General features: G+C 38.2%; 2 pseudogenes; both read left to right on the forward strand.

Moving 5' to 3' along the window:
- Nucleotides 1-21,582, forward strand: part of LOC120615712 (tRNA 2'-phosphotransferase 1-like) — a 67,786-nt pseudogene that overhangs the window by 35,991 nt on the left and 10,213 nt on the right.
- LOC120615715 (uncharacterized) lies at nucleotides 17,746-17,864 on the forward strand (annotated as a pseudogene).

Consider the following 21,582-nt stretch of genomic DNA (forward strand, 5'->3'; position numbering starts at 1 on the left):
TATTGTTGAATCGTACACTTGAAACTTATTTGATTTAATTGATCAATGTCACCCCAATCATTTTAATTAAAGAAAAAGAGAAACAAAAGAATTTGCTCCCAAATATAGTACTGCCAAGTTTGACACCTTTGAATTAAGAAAGTTCAATCCTTGGGGTTTAGATTAGGGCAAGGCCTGTGTATTCTGTCTCATTTTCTAATTTACAAAGTCCATCTTATCTGTGAATGGCTTCGTGTCTCCCTCTAGTGTAGTGGTTCTCAGTGAGGGTAGCGAGGTGAGTGATTTTGCCCTCTCTCCCATTCAGGAGATATTTTGGTTGTGGATGAATGGGGATGGATGGGTGCTACTGGGAATCCAGTGTGCAGAGACCAGGAATGCTGCTAAAAACATCCTACAATGCATGTAATAACCCTCACTCCCTCCCCAAGAAAGAATGATTCCACCCAAAATGTCGATAGTGCTGAGGCTGAGAAATCCTGCTCTAGTGAGTGTCCCAATTGTTTTCCTTGATTATTAGACTCTGAGATAGTACCTTACAGATTATAGGAAAGGTTTTTCTAGCCAATTGAATTTAGATTTTACCAAACCATGTTTTCCTATCATTAAGCAAATATAATTCAGTTTGTTAAAACAAAACAAAACAAAACAAAATTTTATGATGATTCTTTTAGAAATGTATCATTACTGAATGATGCTGAAGAAAATTCTGGAAATAAGAGACAAATTCATTTTAGACTCAGTGTTTCAGCTTTTTTCCCCCCTTACTCCTATATAACATCAATTTAAATACAACATTTATTTTCCTTTCTGTGGAAAGGGAGCATAACTATAATTGCATATGTTTTCTCAATGGAGGGTTTGTGACTCTTTTAAGACATGAACTTTTCAATTTTCTGCATCAATCTGTCCTGCAACTCCCTGGTTTTGTAAAGGCAGTCTATATTTTGGGATTTTTCTTATGAGGCTATAAATTCAGAAATTATTTAATGTAGATGAGAAACTGTAAAATGTTTTTCTGGTCTCTACCTGACTGGAAGATATAGGGTATGCAACACCTCTCTGGGAGACCTGAGAGAAAAGAGAGAAGAATGAACTATCTATCTTTCATTCATTGATAAAGGTGATTTTAATTCAGAGCTGTGACTTTCTCCTGGCAGGTAGAGGCTGCAACTGGGTGAAAATCAACCAGTCTCCTGGAGATGGCAGTAGTAGGCTGGGATTGAGATCTTTTGACAACCAGCCACAGCCAGAACTAGAACTGCAGGCTCCTGCTCTGAATCTTGGTCTGTTTAGACAGGCAGCCATGATGGATCCTTGTGGCTGCAGAGAGCTGATTTTGCTGGTGATTGTTACAGTTAAATTCTACGTTCTCCTTCTCTGAAGTTTAGTTCTCAAGTGCTACCTTAAATCCTTTCTGAACAAGGTCTTGTGTAAGTAAATGAATACATAAATAATATTCTTAGTACCTGTTAAGCCCTACCACATTTGAAAACCTCTTGAATTGCGGGTACAGTATTGACAGGCATTGAGGTACAAAAGATGCTAAGACTGAGTTCTTGGGCTGGAGAGTTTTCAAAACACACAAATCAATTATTTCAATATAATATACTATGACCAAATAACTCAGCGCTATGAAAGCCAGTGGGTGAACTTAACCCAGCCAGAGGGGTCAGAAACACTTTTCCAAAGAAATGGCACCTGAACTGAATTAAAAAGAATAAATAAGAGTTAGCCAGGTGAAGAAAGATCAAGAGTATTTCAGGCAGGAGTCACTGCATGAAGAAAGATTGGGGAGGGGGTGCACATCATGACATTTACTGTATTACTATTATAAAGTATAAAGCAGGGTGACTGGAAAGCTAAGTAGTGGCCAAATTATGGAAGTGCTAAAAAGTGAAAATGCTCCGGAATTAAAGATGCCAGTGGTTTGCAGAAGAATCATCTGGGACTCTTGTTTTCAACGAATATCCTGACTCCATCTACAGAGACTTCTACACACCCTTCCAACTAGTGGACCTCGTGTTGGAGTTGAATTCATCACATTCTCAATGTTCTAGTTCTAGAACATTGTCATCTCTGTCTGCAGAAATCTCTTCTCTTTTATGCTTGTTTGTCTCATCATTTACCATTTTTCTTCCTTACCTTTGGTCCTCACTTTCATTCCAGCTCCTCTTTGGTCTCCTCTCTATGTATGAATCTTTATTTAAAAAGAAATAATATATTTTAAAAAATAGATGCATTTTAAATTTACATAAATGGTGTGATCTAAATCATGATTCTTGCAATTTTTATCTGTTTTTCTACTTTTGTCATGCAGCTCTATGGTACATCTAACTCGTTGCCTCTAACAGCAGTATGCCTCCACAGATTTTGCTTATTAGTGTATCATGGTTTCTCTCTTCCAAATCCTTCTTATGGTAAGCAACTCTTTGATGAGAACTCTCATTTACATCCTCTTACGAGCTAGATGAACATTTCCTACCCCCAAAAGGTTCTGATTCAATATGCCTGAGTTGAGGCCCAGATAATTTAAATACAATGGGGCTGCTATTGTAGTGAGGTGACTTACTGAGAAGAAAGAAGACAATGGTGCTCTAACTCCAATGTGCATCATGGAGTTCTGGGAAGATACCACTGCCAGACTCAGGTGCCAACCTTGCACTTGCATGGCTGAGAATAGATGCCTCCTTAAATTTTACTTATCTCTAGTTTAGGCCCTGGCTGGACTGGGTCCCATCCCTGCAGTTTTGGATTCAGTAAATAAGTAGGTCTGGGGGTAGGGCCTGAGAATTTACATTTTTAACAAGTTGCCAGGCGACACTGCTGCTGCACTTTGAGAATCACTGCTTTAGGACCTTCTAACCCAAGTTTGTCCTGCCAAACAGCAATATGACATCACCTAGGAGATTATTAGAGATGCAGAATGTTCAGCCCCACCCCAGATCTACTGAACCAGAATCTGCATTTGAGCAAGACCTCCTGGTGATAGGTAAGCACAGGAGAGTCTGAGAATCACTGCTTTAGGAGATATAAGGAGGGTCCATCTTTCTACCAGGGGAACTAATACAAAGAGGTTCCCAAATGCCTTGAAAGCAACCAAGGAATATTTTTCAGGGAAGCTAAGGCATCCACATAGGGTGTCTCAGCAGGAGGCTCACCGTGTGTCTGTTTGTCCTTTACTGGTGGTGTTAATTTTGATCATTTGGCTAAAGTACAGTCTGGTTTTTCTACCACGAAAATACGTGTTGAGAAATTATATACACTTCCTGTTTGGTGAAGTTACTAGAGAGACTGCCTCTGGAGGAGGCTGTCTCCTCGGCTCTTCATTTTTGCCTCAAGACAAGTAATAAAATGGTGAGAACATCTCCCCCCTTTCAAAGAGTGTATTAGACAGGCCTATGTTAAATGTCCAAATATCCTGATGGACATTTGTTTCCTAGTTTGGGAATATTACAAATAAAACCACTCTGACATCTTATACAGTCTTTTTGTGGACACGGATTTTTTTATTTCTCTTGGGTCAGAAGTTCCAGGTCATAAGGTAAATGCATGTTTTAACTTTATAAGAAAATGCCAAAGCTTTCCCCAAAGCGTTTGTGCCATTTTATACTTCCTCCAGCAATGTTTGAGAGTGCTAATTTCTCCACATCTTTGTCAATGCTTGGTAGTGTCATTTCTAGTATAAATTTACTTATAACAAATAAACATTTCATTTTAAAGGTAGAGAGAGAGATGGGGAGGGAGAAAGAAGAGAAGAAAAAAGGGGTGGTGGGAGAGGGAAGAAAAGAGTTGAGGAGAGGTAAAGAAAAAGAAAGCACAGTATCTAAGAAGTAGAGTCAGAAATGCATTCAGGTTTTCTGGTGTCTCCTCTCATCTCTTATCAACTAGACTCCATTGCCTTTCAAGGGAGAACTATGAAGCTGTATTTTTCCTGTTATTATGGGGATGGTATGAGCTGAACATTGCATAGAGCTTATTCTAAGGAGCTGGTGGTTTTTCAAGTATTGCTGGTGGAAATACTGCAATTCTGGAAGAATTATCTGCATGTCAGGAACTGTCAATAATTTCGAAGTTCCTTTTCGTGTCTGGAAACCTGGCTGTTTTGTACTCATAGGAGGAGACTTATTTTTTCTTTTGTAAAAGCATAAAAATGCAGGCACATTCAAACTAATGATCAACATAGAGGCAAAAGACAGTTGCTATGATAGATATAACATGGGGAGAGGGAAAGAGTGGCAAGATATTGGTTCTTAAACTTCACTTCTACCTAAAGAAGCTCAAAGCTGATCTCGCTCAGCAGGAAAGTATAATGAATATTATTATGAGGTATGATTCAAAGAACTAGTCTTTCTAGGATAAAAGTACAATCCTTCTGAGAATAATGAATTTGAATATAGAAAGCAAAATAAGAATTCTAAGTAGTGAGTCCAAAAAAATGTGATTTTAGAAGAATTCATTGGAAATGACCACCATTATGAATATCTGCGCAGTATTGCAATTACTCTCTTCATTGAGACATAATTTAGTGCCACTGTTTTGTCGCACACTCCTCTACTCCCTGATGCAAAATTCCAGATTCATGGAGAGGTGCCCACGGGCTTTAAACCTAGAATAGAGTGAATGAGAAGGGTGTTCTTAGCTCTCTTACTTTGGGCTCCTCCACCATGGATTTAGTGGGCAGCGTCTCACAAGGACAATTGGCAGGGAGATAGAAGCAACTCCCCAAGTTCGAATTAATAGGGATAGGGACATTTGGCTCACTTATAACTAATCGAGTCTTACCCAACACACTCACAGCCATGAGCAGGGCAAAGAGGATGGTGTGTCGCTGTTCCTTTTCACCATTACCCTTCATGTTGTTCATTTGTGATCTCTTTTCCCCTAAAAGCTGTCCTTGACTAATTGAATTAAGGTGCCTGATGCGTGGTATACATACAGTAAATATAAACTTCCATTCATTCACTCACGTGATTAATATTTCCTGAGGTCTTGCTGTGTCCCAGGTACTGTTCTAGGTGCTGTGCATATACACTCATGAATAAACAGACAAAAATCTCTGCCTTCATACCAGTAGGGGGAGACAGATAATAAAAATAATAAATATATAAATTATAAAAAGTATTAGAAAGTAGTATGTATGAAGGAAAAAAAGCAGAATAAAGGGAAAATGGGGAGTGTTGGGGTGCCACTGAGATAATTATCAATGTTTATCGAAGGCAGACTTCACCTGGCCCACAAAGTGGGATTTACCTCACCCCTTCCTATGCTGCCACTACTTATATCAAAATGATTCTAGATAATCCATTCCTTATTCTGGGGAAGAGGCTAAATTAGGATATCTATGTTCTGTGTAGGTAATAACATCACCATCATGTATCTCAGTACCTCATGGGTACTGGGTATCAGGCCAAGACCAGGAAATAAGGCACTAGGGCTGCTGTATACAGCTTAAATCATGATGCGAATCCTGCCACACCCTGGTTGTACAGTGCACATATCAACTGATAGCCTGATTTTTTTCCTTTTCAAAGAAGTACCATATTTTTCTTCCTACCTAGAAATATTTTTTTAAAACATAGTTTTATCTCTAGCATAGTATTTTTCTTTGTATATATTGTGATTTTGGAAGAATTCCATTATTTTGGAATATTTAGTTAGTTTCTAAATTTTCACTATGATGAAATACTTACACATGTAGCTTTGGACACATTTGTGGTTTTATCCTTCAGATAACTTGCAAAAATTAAAAAAAATAATTAAAAAAAGATAACTTGCAAAGGGTAGAACTGGAGGTTCAGAAGATATGCAGACTTTTAAGATGCTTTGATACAAATCGCCAATTACCCACAGGAAAGCATGAATTTAATCCTACCTCTCTAGACATGAATGAGAACATTTATCTTACTATATTCTTACTCATGCTTGTGTTGTCATTCTTTTTATTTTATTATTTTGAAAGGTGATGCTCGATATCTTATTAATATTTTCAATTGCCTGATCTTTGATTGTGAGGTTTACTGAGATTGTGTCACCTCTTGGAAATGGCTCATTTTAATTGGACTATTTATTTGTTTCCTATTGATAGTAAAAATCTCAGCTTTTTTTTCTGCCATTTATGTTGCCAATATTTTCCTCAGTTTTCAAATTGTGCTTTAATTTTACTTATAGAATTTTGAAAAGTGATGTATTGATGTTTTGGCACTTAAAAAATTATATTTAAATTTATCATGGCTTTTATCCTATGCTTTTTTGATAAGAAATGCTTTCTGCACCCTCTCGAATTATGTAAATATTCATCCAAATTCTCTTAATTTTCTATATTTTTAACATTTAGCTAAATAGTGATATCTGGAATTCATTTTTGTGTGTGAATAGATATAGGGCTCCTACTTTTTTCCCAAACACTTGTCTAATAGTCCCAGGACCATCTATTAGATAATCCATCCTGTCCCCACAAATGTAAAACACCAACTCTATCATATACTAATTATTTATAGGTACTGTATGAGGCTAAACAATATGAAGTTGCTGTTTTAAGGTCAAAAAATAGTAGAATATTGACAATTCCATATGATTCAATACTAACTTCTGGCAAAAGTGAAGTTTCGTTTTATTAAACGATAATGTAGAATATTTGAATAATTGAAAAAATAAGCTCAGTTATAAAAGAATACAGAGTGTATAATCAAGACATTTTAGCTGGAAAGAATAAATGAATTGAGATGAAGTCATTGGGTGGGGTTGACTCTTGAGCATTTTTTTCCCTTAAAAATAAAAGTAAACACTGCACACTGCATTTTTAAAATATAATATTCTTTTCCCCCTATGGACTTTTGGGGCCACTTCACACCAGCTGAGCTGGCTCACTGAGCAGAGCTCTCTTTGTAAGGTCTTTCCTGCTCCCCGTCTTCTCCCTGCTGGCCTCATTATTAAAAATGTGCTTCTGTCAGATATAAATGATGTTTCTCACTAAGTACACTCAATAGCATTTTCCTTTCACTCTGTTTTTCCTCCAAATCTAACAATAAGCCATTTTGCCTTAGTGAAAAAGATCCCAGGCCTCTGACTATTCCCAGGCTTGCAGCTTGCCATGACTGGCAGTGATTGATCCATAACCTTTGGGCACTCAGGCAATTATAAGTTGCCCATAAGCTTTGCTGTGCCAGCAGAGCAAATAGAAAAAGCTTTCTTTTTATGATGTTATATGAAATGAGAATTTTACCTGTAGGAGGGACTTTTTTAGAGAACAATGAACATTATTTATATTTTCCTTCTAATCATCATGAAACATGACAATGATTACTTCTTTTCTCTTTTTTGTCCGCACCTACATTTTTTTGATACTTCCGACCATCAACATTTATTTTTACAATCTTTACACTAATCTAGGAATAGCGGGAGAGAAATCCAAGTTTCTGGTGTTCAAAGGAAAATGAAAGTCAGAAATAACCCTTGAGAACCAAAGTTTCAATATTTCCATTTCCATAATTCTAGGAGTTGTCGATGATTTTTATTTTCATTAATGAGGCAATAACTCAAGAGCTGGTCCTCTTCTGTCAGGAGACAAATATTGTGAAACAGAACTGTCATTTGTCTCAGAGCTCTGCTTTATGCAGAGGCGTATGTGTATGTGCTTGTAGGAAAAAAGGGCATTTTCTCAGCCAAGATAGAATGAGCTGTAATAGACTGATTACTAAATGGTTATCATAAAATCAGTACTGGAAAAGAACATTAAAGGTCATCTGGTTCAATCTCCTGTCTACAAATATGCTCATTCAAAGCGTAAGGGCCAAGTTCAGACGTTTTTGAAGCTGCTAAAGACTATCATCATCTAATTGTATGATCTCTCTCTTTGCAAAATGTTCTATGACACATATATTTTTCAAATTGATTGTCTTTAGAGTTTTGTGACATTGAGAAAAATTGCAGACGTCCTAGGCTAGGTTATAATACTCTCAGGAAAATAATGTTTTTCCAGAAGAATAACTGGTTCACGTTTCCATTTAGTTTTAGCTGTTATTTACCAACTGTAGGAAGAGAGCACTGCTCCTAATTGCCTTGTGGTTGATTGTTAAATTAATGGCCCTTCACGCATCGCACCTTCCTGTCTATCCTTGTGCCATTCCCTACTCATCCCATAGACACTAGGCTTGGCCACGTGACTTCCTTTGGCCAATGGGGCATTAGCAAATGTGACACGAGCAGATGGTAGTAAAGTGCTTGTGCACTAGGGCTTGCCTTCTCTTTTGCTGTTTTTAGAATCCAGTTTCCATGTGAACAAGCCCAGATCAGTCAGCTACAGACAGGTGGCCCAGCCAATAGCCAATACCAACCTCCAGACATGTGGGTGAGGCCATCTTAGACCATTCAGTCTCAGTTGAGCCACCAGATAACAAGACCAGCAGAGGAACCACATAGATAAACCCAGCACCAATTGCTGACCTAGAGAATCATGAGCAAATAAAATGGGAAAAGAACTTTACAGTGGAGAATCCTGGCAGATACCCCTTTAAGCAAGTGATCATATTTAACATCACCAGTGATAAGACATGTTGGTATCATCTACCCCTTGATATAATGCAATGGGAAGAGCACTTCACCTTTGTGTTATTCCTCTCAAAAATCCACAACCTTGATCTAATCATGAGAAAACTTCAGACAAACCCAACCCAAAATACCTGTCCAGTACTTTTCAAAAGTATCAAGATCATATAAGCTGAAGAAAGACAAGAATTTTCACTAAATGTGGTGTGGAATCCTGGATTGGATCCTGGAATAGAAAAAGGATATTAGTTCAAAAATGAGTGAAATCTGAATAATATCTGTAGTTTAGTTAATACTATTGTGCCAATGTTAATTTCTTACTTTTGATAATTGCACTATGGCTATGTAGAATGTTAACATTAGGGGAATCTGAGTGAAGGGTACACAGGAACTCTACTGTCTTTGCAGCTCTTTTGTAAGTCTAAAATTATTTCAAAGTAAAAGTTAAAAATAAAACAAATCTCCAGTGACTTTCTATTGCACTTAGAACAAAATCCAAACTCCTAGCACAGCCTTCATGATCAGGCCTCAGCTGACCTCTTCACCCCCGTCTTGTATAATTCTCTCCAACCATACACATCCCTTTCTCAAGGCCTTTACTCTATAGGTTCTTTTTGTTAGGAGTGCTCATTCCATATATTTTGTCACATGGCTACATTCTCATCATTCGCATCTTAGCCCAAGAGACTTTTCCTATCAAGCTTCTGAAGAAACTCCATTCCCCACTATTCCGTCAGTTGTTCTTTGTCTTGTTAATTTGTTCTATTTTCTTCATATCATTCATGTCTATGAGACAGTATTAATTTCTTTAGTCACTGTCATTTCTCCAATATAATGTAAGCTTCGTGAGAGCATGAAGTTCTCTAATATTTTCCAAATGACCTTATCTATCTTGCGTACTGCTATATCCCTGGAAGCTAGGACAGCACTGGCACTTAGTAATTCTTCAATAAACAACGAATGAATGACCCTATGTTAGCTGCCACTTTCATATGATGAGATTCTCTCTAATAATTTTTGTTTTTAACAGCTATCTATCTGTGCCTTAGAAACCCCTTCCAAGTTGCAGTCACACAAGCTAGCTGCTCCTTAACCTGAAATGATTTGTTTCGAAAATGATTCAGATGGGGATTTGTTCAAGGTGGACTTATTCCTAAACAGCTGGTCAAACATTAATGCTGAATCAAAGCAAATGTAGAAAAAGCAATTCTACCATTTTTTGGATCATAATGGACGCAATCCCAGAATCTCACCCAGGAATAAAAGCGAGGGGGACATGGGGAGGGGGAGCTAAAACATCAAAAAATGAGGCACTTCTGTTTTTCTCTCTTGTCCTGTGGGTTATACTTCAGCTCACTGGGCATTGCTTTTTTATTTGTAATCGGGTAGGATTGGACCAATGATCCTATGGTCGTTCTAGTTTCTCAAAATTACTAAAGAAAATTAAAGAAAAATCTAGAATAGATAGCTTTACCAAACTGGGAACCATACTACACTCCTCTAAACACACACACACATGCATGCACGCTCGCTCTATTATCTTGCAGTGCATTTGTTGTCATATGCCCGTTTCTTCTCCTACCTATTGTGTGGTGTATATGCATGAGTGTGCATTTGTGCTTGTTTATGTGTGGGTGTATTAGACTCGGCTCAGTACTTGTTAGGTGGCAAAAAATCATTCTGGTAGTCTGAAAGTAGACTTAGATGCCCAATTCACCATACTTCACTTCTGGCATTGCAGACATTCAGATTGTGTTATTTAGTGGAGTCAGAAATAAGAATAGGAAAAAAACAGAGTGATTAAGTCATTTTGTGATAAGTTATGTTAGGCAAGATCCTCTTTAATTGGCAATACTTTAAGAACTCAGGATAGGTAAGTTTTTAGATGATGTATTTAAATGTATCCGCCCCTGAAGAAAATGATATATCAGCTTCCTTCTTATTTCAATTAACTCGTATACAATTTTAATTTTAAAAGCTCATATTGTTTCTTGATTGATTGATAGATATATTAATTCACTAAAATGAGCATTTACGAAACACTGACTATATCCCAAGTATAGGTTTCAATTATGAATAACATGTAGCTCCTAATCTTAAGAAATTCTTGGGATGGAGTGGAGATGGGTCAGGGAGAAAAATGCAGCAAACTAGAATAATAATATGTGTTTGAAAATTTGATAGGGTAATAGAATATTGCATAGTAAGAAAAATAAATTATTTTAGGAAATGCCTTTTCATTTATTATTACCTAAGCCTTAACTTATATAGCTCACTAATAAGTATGGAATTTCTGTATTTAAAGGATTGAGAGTCTAATTTTTTTTTTACTCTATTAATTAACACATATAATTTATTTTTGTCTTAATTTCTTTTTCCTTTTTAATTTAGTTTTCTTTTCTAAAATTAAATTTTACCTGCTCGTAGTTGAAAGCAGTGGGATCTGCAAAGAGGGATCTGCAAACTCCTGGGATTCTCCAAGACACTTTCAGTAGGCCTGTGACATCATAATAGTAATACTACTCAGGCTTTGTTTGCATTTTTCTCTGTGTTGCCATTGCATTGATGGAGCAAAAACAAAGGTGGGTAAAAGTGCTGATTCTTTAACACAAATTAAGGTACTGATACCAAACTGTACTAGTAGTCATTATATTCTTCATCTACATACAGTAGCAATAAAAAATAAATTTAAAAAGTCGGTTTCACTTAAAATGTCATTGAATATGCAGTAAAAATGATTAAATTTTGATCCTTGAACACATATCTTTTTTATAGTCTGAGTGATAAAATGGGTACTATACTGTACACCAAAGGATAATGGTTGTTTCAAGGAAAAGGACTCGTGGGATTGTTTGAGTTGTGAATTGAATTAACTGCTTTGTTCAGGGAGTATCATTTTCACTTGAAAGAATGCCTGATAGACAAACTATGGTGTTTCTGATGTGAGTATTTGGCAGACATTTTCTCAAAAATGAATGAAGTGAGTCTGTCACTATAGAAAAATCAACTGACAGTATTTGTTGCTAATAAAAAGTTATTAACTCACCTTCTGGTTCTTTTTTTTAACATGTCAGTGCCTCACGAATGTGAAGGAATTTGTGAGGTGCGTTGGACCCAAAGACCTTTGGAAATTGTTGACAGACAATTTCATTTCCATGAGAAACAAAGTACAAAGATTAGTATGCAGTTCTGAGTATTTTCGTACATAAATCTATATGTGATTACTTTCATAGTCTGTGATTCATAACTAAGTTTTGCAGGCAGTTAAATGCATTGTGAATTTACCCACATATTCTGTGGCTTTTCTTGGAGAGATTTTGATTGTTAAGACAATTGAGCTCACACAAGAAGAAATAGCTTGCTATTACTATCCACCATTACTCATGTCTACTATTTTACTAAAAGACCTATAACTGTAACTGAGGATGACATTTACATCTATTGTAATAGAATGGTCAAAATATGGAAATAAGGCTTAGGAAAACAGGCTGAACTATTGGTAGACAAACTAAAGGAAATAATGACACACATTACATCTGTAAAATTAGTTTTAAAATGTTTTCTAGTTTAGAACACTTAGGATCTTTTAAAAAATGATATATGTTCTCATTACGTAAATAACACATCACTCATTCTAAAAATTTTGGACAAGAAAGAAAATCATAAAGAAGAAAATGAAAATCCTCCATAATCTTATCATCCAAAATTAACCACAGTTAATCATTTGGTGTGTTTTCTGCCAGGCTTTTTCCTAATTAGAGCCAGGCAGAGCTGAAAGGGGTCTTTCAGATAGATGATCTAGTCCAACCTACTCATTTTACAGATGAAGAGACTCCATTAAAAGGTTGACTTTCTTTCTGGTTTTGTTTCAAGTCCTTTAAGCAAGAACAGTAGACCCTCATGATAAGACAGTTCATTTTGCAGTGCAGATATATTTGGAAAAACCCTGGGTTAGATCACGGGCCCCCAAAGAGTTGGCCCAGACAAAGAGCCTGATATAACCCAGTTGGCTTCTAAGGCCTTCCTGCTTTGATCATTCCCTATGATGATGTGACATTTGGAGCTGCAGCAGCCTTTTGTGACCTGAAGTGATAAGCCTAAGGACATAAAGCTCACACACTGAGGGTGACAGAATAAAATGATAGAAAGAGCATGGGTCCTTAATGACATAATTGAACTGCCAAACCAACCCTAAAATTGCCTATGCTCAGATCTCTTGGTGAGAAAATCACATTCTTCTATTGTTGAAATTCTTTAAGTTGGATATTCTGTTACTCATAGCCTCCCAAATCAAAATTTATAAACCCTGTGACCTATTAACTATTCTCTGCCTAGGTGCCTTTATTGGTAAAATAGAGACAATATATGCACTTGTATTTTACAAAAGTACACAGATTTTTATATTTTACTTCTGTCATCTAATATTCTGTCGTGGGAGTCTCTTGTGTCGTTTAAAATTGTTCTAAAAAGCACACTCTTTGACGGCTACAGAGATGTCTATCACATGATTTTCTCCAAATGCCCCTATTGTTGAGCATTTACATTGTTAGAAAATTATCTTTTACGTAAGGACAAATTGTAATGAATCGTCATCGTACATGAATTTTTGTATCTTTAAATATTTTCTGAGGATAAATTCCTAGAAATAGAAATACTGTGTCACGTTTTTAAGGCTTATAATATCAGTTGCCACCTTGTCTCCCCTCTGCCCCCCACAGACTTGACATTGCTATTAAAATTGTACAAGAGCGTGAAATATTTTTTAAAATAAGTAATGCATTTATATGGTTCTAAATTCAAAGTGTACCCTGGAAAGTTTTTCTCCCCTCCCTGTGCCCTAGCCACCCAGTTCCTCTCCCCAACGTTTCTGGGAAAAGTTCCCAAATATATTCTAAGCATATATGGGGCCCTGGCAGGAAACAGATGGTACAGTCAAATTAATCAATTTCAGGAAAAGGGTTACTTATAAAGTGAAGTGGGCTATTGCGAAGCCTGACTGAACAGTGTAATACCCTGGAACCAGTAATAGGGGCCTCCTAGAACTAAAGGGGTGGGGGATACTGGACTTGGAGGCAGAAAGGGAGCCAGCTGACTGAGAGATCTGACCTTCAGCAGAGGAATGCAGCCACACCATGGCAATCCCATAGGGAGGGGCTGGGTGAATGAACCCTCTGAGTTCACTGCTCTCCTGTTGCTGCTCCACTGTGGTGGAAACTAGAGGGGCAAGGGAGCCTACTCTCGTTATACCCTTTGGTACTAGGGAGCCTGAGTTCGAGGCAGCATCTCGTACTTAAAGTGTTGGCATGCAGAGGACTGCCTCACCGAGTTTCTCAGAGGTAGTGCTGCTCTTCTTACCAGGGCACCCCTTATTTCTTCGATGAAGGAAGTGTCCTGTGGGCCCTCCCAGAGAAAAGCCGTGGTTCTCCAGTTCCACATTTTAATCCATTCCTACGTTCTCACTCTCTCGCCTTGTGACCACTTACTTCTCAGCGCTCTGTCAGGCAGTTCCAGAACGTCTGCAATAGACCATTGATGTGTCTGCCCAAGCTTCAAGAAGTCATCCCAGCAATGGAATTAAGACTGGTCCCAGGGGTCCTTGTCAGGAGTTAAACTCCAAGTCATGGGAGAGTCTCTAGTGACAATAAATTTTTTTCCATCTAGTCTTATGACCCACTCGGGTGGTCCACTCTCACTGGTCCTAATTGTCACACCTAGGATTCTTTGGACAGCAGAACCCAATTCAATGCTCAAATCCTAATGCGTTTTTGAGGGGGGCGGGTTGCTTGGGGCTGTCCGGGTTTTAACACTGATTGTCCCACATCCTGGCAATCCCTCAGTCCTAGGCAAACCTGGACAATCCATCACTGTAATCGAGAGGTACAATTAAGAATGAGGGAAAAGGGGCAGCAAGGCGAGGAAGCAGGAAAAGCAAATACAAAGTGATGTATTAACAAGCCGGCCAGACCTTCAAGAGAAAAATATAGTTGATTGCTTGGTCATGTGACTTATCTCCAGACAGGCTGCACCAAGCCGCTGTTCCAGGGAACAGTCTGTTGGAAAGAGGATAGAGGAGGGATGGGTCTGCCGATTTCTTTCTGTCTCATGTCTCTCACTGGTCAAAGTTTTGCCATGTGGAGTGTTAAACTCTCTGCAACTCTGGGCTCTGTCACCTAACCTTTCAGAAGGGCTGTGAGGGAAGCCACAGCGCATACTTCCTGCTGCAGTACAGTAAGTTCTCACTTAATGTCATCGATAGATTCTTGGAATTGCAACGAAACAACATATAATGAAACCAGTTTCACCATAGACTAATTGATATAAACAAGAGTTAAGTTCCTACGGCATCTCATCGATATTATGACAAAACGATGTTGAATGAAATGACGTTATTCAAGGGCCCGCTGTACTTCTGAGTCTGTGGTTCTGGTTAGATCAGGCCTCTGGGCACTGGAGCTCCATAGCTCCCACTGCAATGGGTGTAGGGGGCCAAAACCTGGCCCTCACCCTAGGCCTGATAAAAGAGCTGGCAATGGTGGAGGTGAGGCAGGTGAGGACCTGGAAGGCAGGTGTTGGTAGAGCAAATCTGGGGAGATCTATAAATGGGGTACAACACAATAGATATATGTTCATTGTAGATTTGTCAATGTTTGTTAATATTTTGAACTGGTGTGAAGGTAGCATAACATAGTGGTTACTGCTTGCAATCTACAGTCAGACTTGGATTTGAATCTCAGCTCTGCTGCTTATCAGCAGTATCACTGGGCAAATTACTTAAACTCATATGTAAAATGGGGGATCACAATAGTGCCTTCTTCATATGTTTGTTATGAGGAGCAAAGCAGATGAGGCCTATAAGGTGATTGTGAGTGCTTGACATGCAGAAAGTATTTAGCAAGTGGTGGTGATTATCACTATTAACTGGCAGCAGTACTTCTAAAGGCATATTACATAGCCACTTACCTTGGCAAAATTTCATTTAGATTTTCTTTTATTTCATTTATTAAGATTAATAATAATAACCACAACCACTTTCTGAATATTATCTATGTATCAGGAACTATGCATTCAAATTTCAACTCCATATAACACTCTGAGGAAGGTGTCCTCATTTTCCAAAGAGTAACCCAACGTTTAGAGAGTTATGCAACTTCCCCACGTCTCCCAGGCTATAAGTAGCTGAAAGACCTTTTGAAAATTTACTTACATTTTATATCAGTCAAGGTCCCTGTAGAAAATGTATGGCACATTGAAACTGGATAATTGAGGAATGCTTAAAAAACTGTGGGTAGAACAACCAATATTGTGTTCGCCTATGTTTTTTGGTTAGATCAAGGTTTATGGAAACCAATAAAGATGGTGCAGAACCCTAGGGTTAGCAACAACTGAAAGCTGTAATCACCCCTAGTTCCTTAAAAGGTGGCTGGAGAAAGAGACTGACAAATATATGCAGGACGGGCTACTTTGTGTACCTAATTACTAGGTGACCTCTGAAGTGGAGGACCTCTGATAGGCATTTATGGGGATATAAATAGCTTCAAACTTTCTTTCCATTCTGAGAAATCCATCTATATACCTCTCCCCTGTCTTCCTTGTCATCAATTTTTCAATCTTATTCTTTCTAAGTTTCTCAACGGCCAGACAAGTTATTAGTTAATCATCTCGAATTAGTATAGATCCTTATTTTAGGCAATCTCTCCTGCTAAAGAAAGTGGACAACCAGATTAATAACCTGAAGTTGGGTCCTCTAGGTGGATTCCTCTTCACCAATGTCTTTCAAGGCCACTCATGTATAGGCGGCTATTGACTTCTAGCTGATGCTAGCATGCTATGAAGATCTATCTATGAATCAGGCCTGAGTTTTACTTGTTTCATTAACTAGTCAGAGGGAACTCTTTATGAAACTGTAAGTGTAGATGAAAGGCAATATGGTAAAGTAGTAGGAGCAGTTACCATGTCAGAATGAGGCACCAACTTGAGTAGTTTATTTGTGCCTTTTCTAGACTTGCTTGGGTTCAGTCTTGTTTATACCATTTCTGTTTTACAATGGAATGCTGCTGGGCAATTTAGTTTTATGATAATGTGGGTAAGATGACACCCAGTTCATGGTCAGGCACTCATTAGTAGCAAGGGTTTGGTAGCAAGCCAGGTATTGCTTTTCAAATGGAGAATTGTTGGTAGAAGTTTCTCCTATTGAGACCTGCCCGAAGCTCCATGCGGTTCTGCTGTCTGCTGTCTGCCCCTACCAGATACTTCTGATACTGTTGAGAGACAAGGCCCAAGAGACTAGCACTACAGCCTGGACCTCCCACAGAGTCTTATCTTGCTCTTGGCCCTACTTAATGGATTCAAGAACAATGACCAAATGTAGTCCGCGTTTATTTTGAAATCACTGTGCCTCTTTCATTGTGGTAGGTTGTATAAGAAGAAGCAGCTTATCTCTTTTAGAGATGATTTCCCAACATACTCAAGACCACTGGACCCCTAGAAACCTAAATGATACAGTAGGTCACTGAATCTTCTTGATCTCTCACACTCTGGGATGCATATATCTTACTATTTACATAGTTACTTACTATGTCTACTACCTGTTCACTGGGTCCAGTTACTGTCATGATTATACTGTGTCAGCACGCTACTCTATGGGAAATCAAGATGATCAAGGACTGCTCAGGCTTTATTATGGCAGAGAACAAGAGAGCCAACATAACCTCTAGTATACTCAGTTATATTGCTGTCTGTGCATGTGAAGGCAAACAGCTTCTGATTATGTCTGCTGATAGGGATAGGTTAAACAATTTTGTTAAGTCACGAGCTACAAACCAGGTGCCAAAGTTTCTATTTACTTGGCCATAAACAGGACTATATCCAGAACCACAGCTGTGATTAGAATCATCTGATTAAAGAGGGTCTGGAGGGTCTGCCTCCTCCAGTGAGAGGGGTTCAGGGAAATTTGGGGTTCAAAATTCTCAGTCTTATCATCTCTGTCTATCCAAATGTCCCTATTTTATTTCTCAAGATCCCATTAATATCTGTGAGCTTAGTTCTCAACCATACATGCCCTGTGATGTCAGGAGGTGAACAACTACTTTAGCTGCCTTCAAGGCTTTCTTATTTTGCACCTGTGTCCTGAGTTAAAAACCAAACTTTCAATTTATTCTCCCTTCCACATACTTTTTCTAGGATAATTAAAAACATCAGCCGGTGTACGCCCATGCCACCCTGAACAAGCCCGATCCCGTCTGATCTCGGAAGCTAAGCAGGGTCAGGCCTGATTAGTACTTGGATAGGAGACCACCTAGGAAGACCAGGTGCTGTAGGCATAAAAAATAAAAAATAAGGGATTGTAAGCTGACAAGGTCCTTGCAATCTGTGAGGTCAACCAAGGGTTGCCTCGCCTAAAAATAAATAAATAAATAATAAAAATATCAGCTGACCTGTAATCTTTATAATTGCTATTATTGCATGGTGACCAAACTCTACAGTTATTTGCTCTCAAAAAACCTTTTCCTCCACCTGTATTGTGTGATCATTTGAGTTATTGTTATGTCACTGAATTTACGAGGATTTCCAGTGTCTCAAGGAAGTTGGCTACATACTCCTCGACTTTGTGATCCATTATATCCCAGAATTCCATTTTAGTCTTCTGTGTCCAATTTAGTCTTCTGGGACCAATACTGGTATCAATTACTATATCATCCAAGGTCCCAATGTGAACCGAATAGCACATTCAAATTGAATAATTGAGGTGAGTTAATGAAGAAGCCATTTACAAAGATGTGGGTAGGGTTTAGAGAAGGGATGGTAGAATACTCCAGGGCCAGCAACAGCATGAAGGAGCAAATGGAGGGAAGTGTTACCAGAATCAGGTAGAGCAGTTGTGTGGAAAGGACTCCTAGACAGAACCTGTGACCTTTGATAGGATATGGGCAACCAGTAGTACAGCAGAGAGGAGTAAATACCCTGACCTCACACTCCTCCTACCTTCCAATAGCCTGATAATGCTCCTATTGACTGAACCCAATCTTTTTTTTTTTTTTTTTTTAACTCTTACAGCACCTGGTCTTCCTAGGAGGTCTCCCATTCAAGTACTAACCAGGCCCAATCCGAGATCAGACAGGATTGGGCTTGTTCAGGGTGGCATGGCCATAGACTGAACCCAATTTTAAACCAGAAGATGAGTTCGTTCAGCCTTGGGAGCACAGAACAAAATGTTGATAGGTGGAGAGGGGGTTGGAGGACCAAATGAAAATAACTCTAAATCCTGTGCTTCTCATCACTGTATATGAAGATACTAGCCCGAATCTGTTGTTTGTAGTATCTATAGAAATAGGAAATCTAGAATTTCATTATTATTTTGTTTCATCATTCCAGGATCTCATTATTCCTATTGAGATTAGGAAACCATCCAGATGACAGTGACCACAAAGAGTTTCAAGGATGGCAATACTTATGTTTATTCATTTTTAAGTCATATGTATTTCACGTAATTTTGATGTATTAAAAATATTTAAATAAGAAAATTATAATCTTAAGAACACAAGTGCCAACACAGCCTTTTATTCATTTTATGACCGTTCAGTCATTTCTTCAATAAATTCCAATTGAACTGACTATTGCCAACAAACCAATAATCAAAACAAACAAAATTCATGAATTTCACATTCTGGAGAGAGAGTCAGACATGTCAGAGAAGAAGGCAGAAGGTAGATTATACAGTAAGGAGTTTGTATTTTATTTGTTGTACAATATAAAGTCATTGGAGCATTTAAGCAAGGGAATAATATGATCCGATACATGTTGAATGTTTTTATAAGATCATTTTGGCTGTTGTCTGGAGAAAAGACTATGGTGGAGAAAGGGTGGAAATGGGATCCATGTAGGATCCTACTGTAATAACTTAGAAAAGAACTGAAGGTGTTTTGAAATAATAGTTAAGAGAGGGAGCAGAAAGAAGAGGATTCACATGTGATATATTTTGGACATAGGGCTAACACAATTTGCTGATGGATTGCATCTAAAGAGAAAGAGAAAGGAAACAATTAAGGACAACTTCTAGCCTCTTGTCTGGTCAACTGGATGATTAGAGATACCAGTAATAAATACTAGGAAAGCTGTGGGAAGGGAATGCTGGCAGTTCAGGATGACACAACTAGAGTCCTATTTTGGACATGTTAGGTTTAATATCCATGTGGAGATGTTTAGTAGGTAGGTGGTTATAGGAACCTGGTATCTAGAAGAGAGGGCAGGGTTGAAGATGTAAATATGGGAGTCATGAGTGTATAGATGGCATTTAAAGTTATGGGACAGGATGAGTTATGCAGGGAAATTGTATAAAATAGAGAAGAAGACCAAGAAACTCAACTTTTAGAAACTAAGAAGAGGCAGAGCCATTAAGGAGACAGGGGTGAGAGTGGTAGGTCAGGGGAGTTTGACATTCCAGAATCAGGTTCAGGAAAGTGAAGAGAACAGAAATCCAATTGGAGATTAAGGATATTTAGGAGAAAGGAAGTGGGGACAATGAGTATACACACTCTTTCAGTAAATTTTACTATGAATGGAACTATAAATCAATTAATCTTCTCTCTTTTCTCTCTCTATAAGTGCAATGTTTAAAGATGATACCTTTTATAACATTTAGCTTTTACTACAACACAAACCACCCCAAACTTAGTGGCTTAAAATATATATTTTTTAAAAAGATAAATATTCATAATTTCTCATTATTTGACTGGCTGTTTTTCTGGTCTGGGTAAGCTTGGCAGAGGTTGGCTCATCTCGGATGGCCTCTTTCACGTGTCTGATTGTTGGCTCTATGTCAGGTAAGGCAGGAGACGACTTGGCCATATGTCCCTTGTCATCCAGCAGGCTAGCCTGGTCTCATTTTCATGGTCATGGTTATAGAGCCCCGAAGAGCAATGCACAAGTACTTTTCAGATCTTTGCTTATGTCACATTTACTATTGTCCCATTAACCAAAGCGAGTCAGATGGGCAAGCTGAGGATCAGTGTGGGAGGGAGTTGCTCAAGGGCAGAGAGAGGGAGGAAATTATTGTAGTCCTTTTTGCAAATAATCTCCCATTTCTAATTATATGAATTCATCCTCCAAGTTGCTCATATTAGCAAACTCAGTTGTTTTCTACCTCTCTTTTTTTCTCCTAGTGCAAAATGGAAAATTATTTAATTAGCTAAGTAGAAAAGGATTTTGTGGGAAATAATTTTCTCTCAGTACTTAAATAATTGAAATATTAATAGAAACTTTGCTCACAGACCCATTACTGTTTTAATTAGTTATATTCAGAAACTAGAGAGAAATAACATAATTGGCAGACCAAATTATGAAATTTCTTTAAATCCCTTACAAGATAATGTGGCTTAATATCACAGTAATACATTTCATTTGTTTTCTTACAAATATGCAAAGAGGTAATCACCAATAAGTGGTAATATTTAACCACTTAGAAAAAATATTAACCTAGACTCCTGTCTCGGGTGATTGTGTATATACTTCTTATCTGAAGTTGGCAGCAAGTGAAATTAAATGGTTTTCCTAATGATTGCATTGTCAATCCACCTTCTTTCAGCTAATTGACTGATCTTTGTCATTGCTGCCTCCTAAGTGGGTCACTTGCACTGATGTGGAGTATTGACAATCCCATATGGCACTAACACTTCCTACAACTGTTGGTTGGCGGAACCCTATAAGGGGCTTTTTAGAAAACACTAAACAGAGATCTTTTTGTTACCGAAACTCCAATCGTCGCCACAGTAATGTCATTTTGATTGACACTTTGTTGCCAGGAGAGGTGAAATGGTACATAAGCAGGGCAGTGCAGAGAGGCATAGCGTTGGTCCCTACTCAAATTAGCTTCAAAACATTTCTGGGCCTCATTTAATTCATCTGGAAAACAGGAGATTGTCTTTAACATTTTCTCTCAACCTGTGGCTCTCTGAGTCCACATGAGATCTGCCAGTGCAATAGAATTGGCACTCTATTAGCCATAGAAATGGAAGAGGGGGCCCTGTACACCCCCAATTCTGA

The sequence above is a fragment of the Pteropus medius genome, unplaced genomic scaffold (assembly GCF_902729225.1).
Source record: "Pteropus medius unplaced genomic scaffold, Ma_sr-lr_union100, whole genome shotgun sequence".
NCBI classification, from domain to species: domain Eukaryota; kingdom Metazoa; phylum Chordata; class Mammalia; order Chiroptera; family Pteropodidae; genus Pteropus; species Pteropus medius.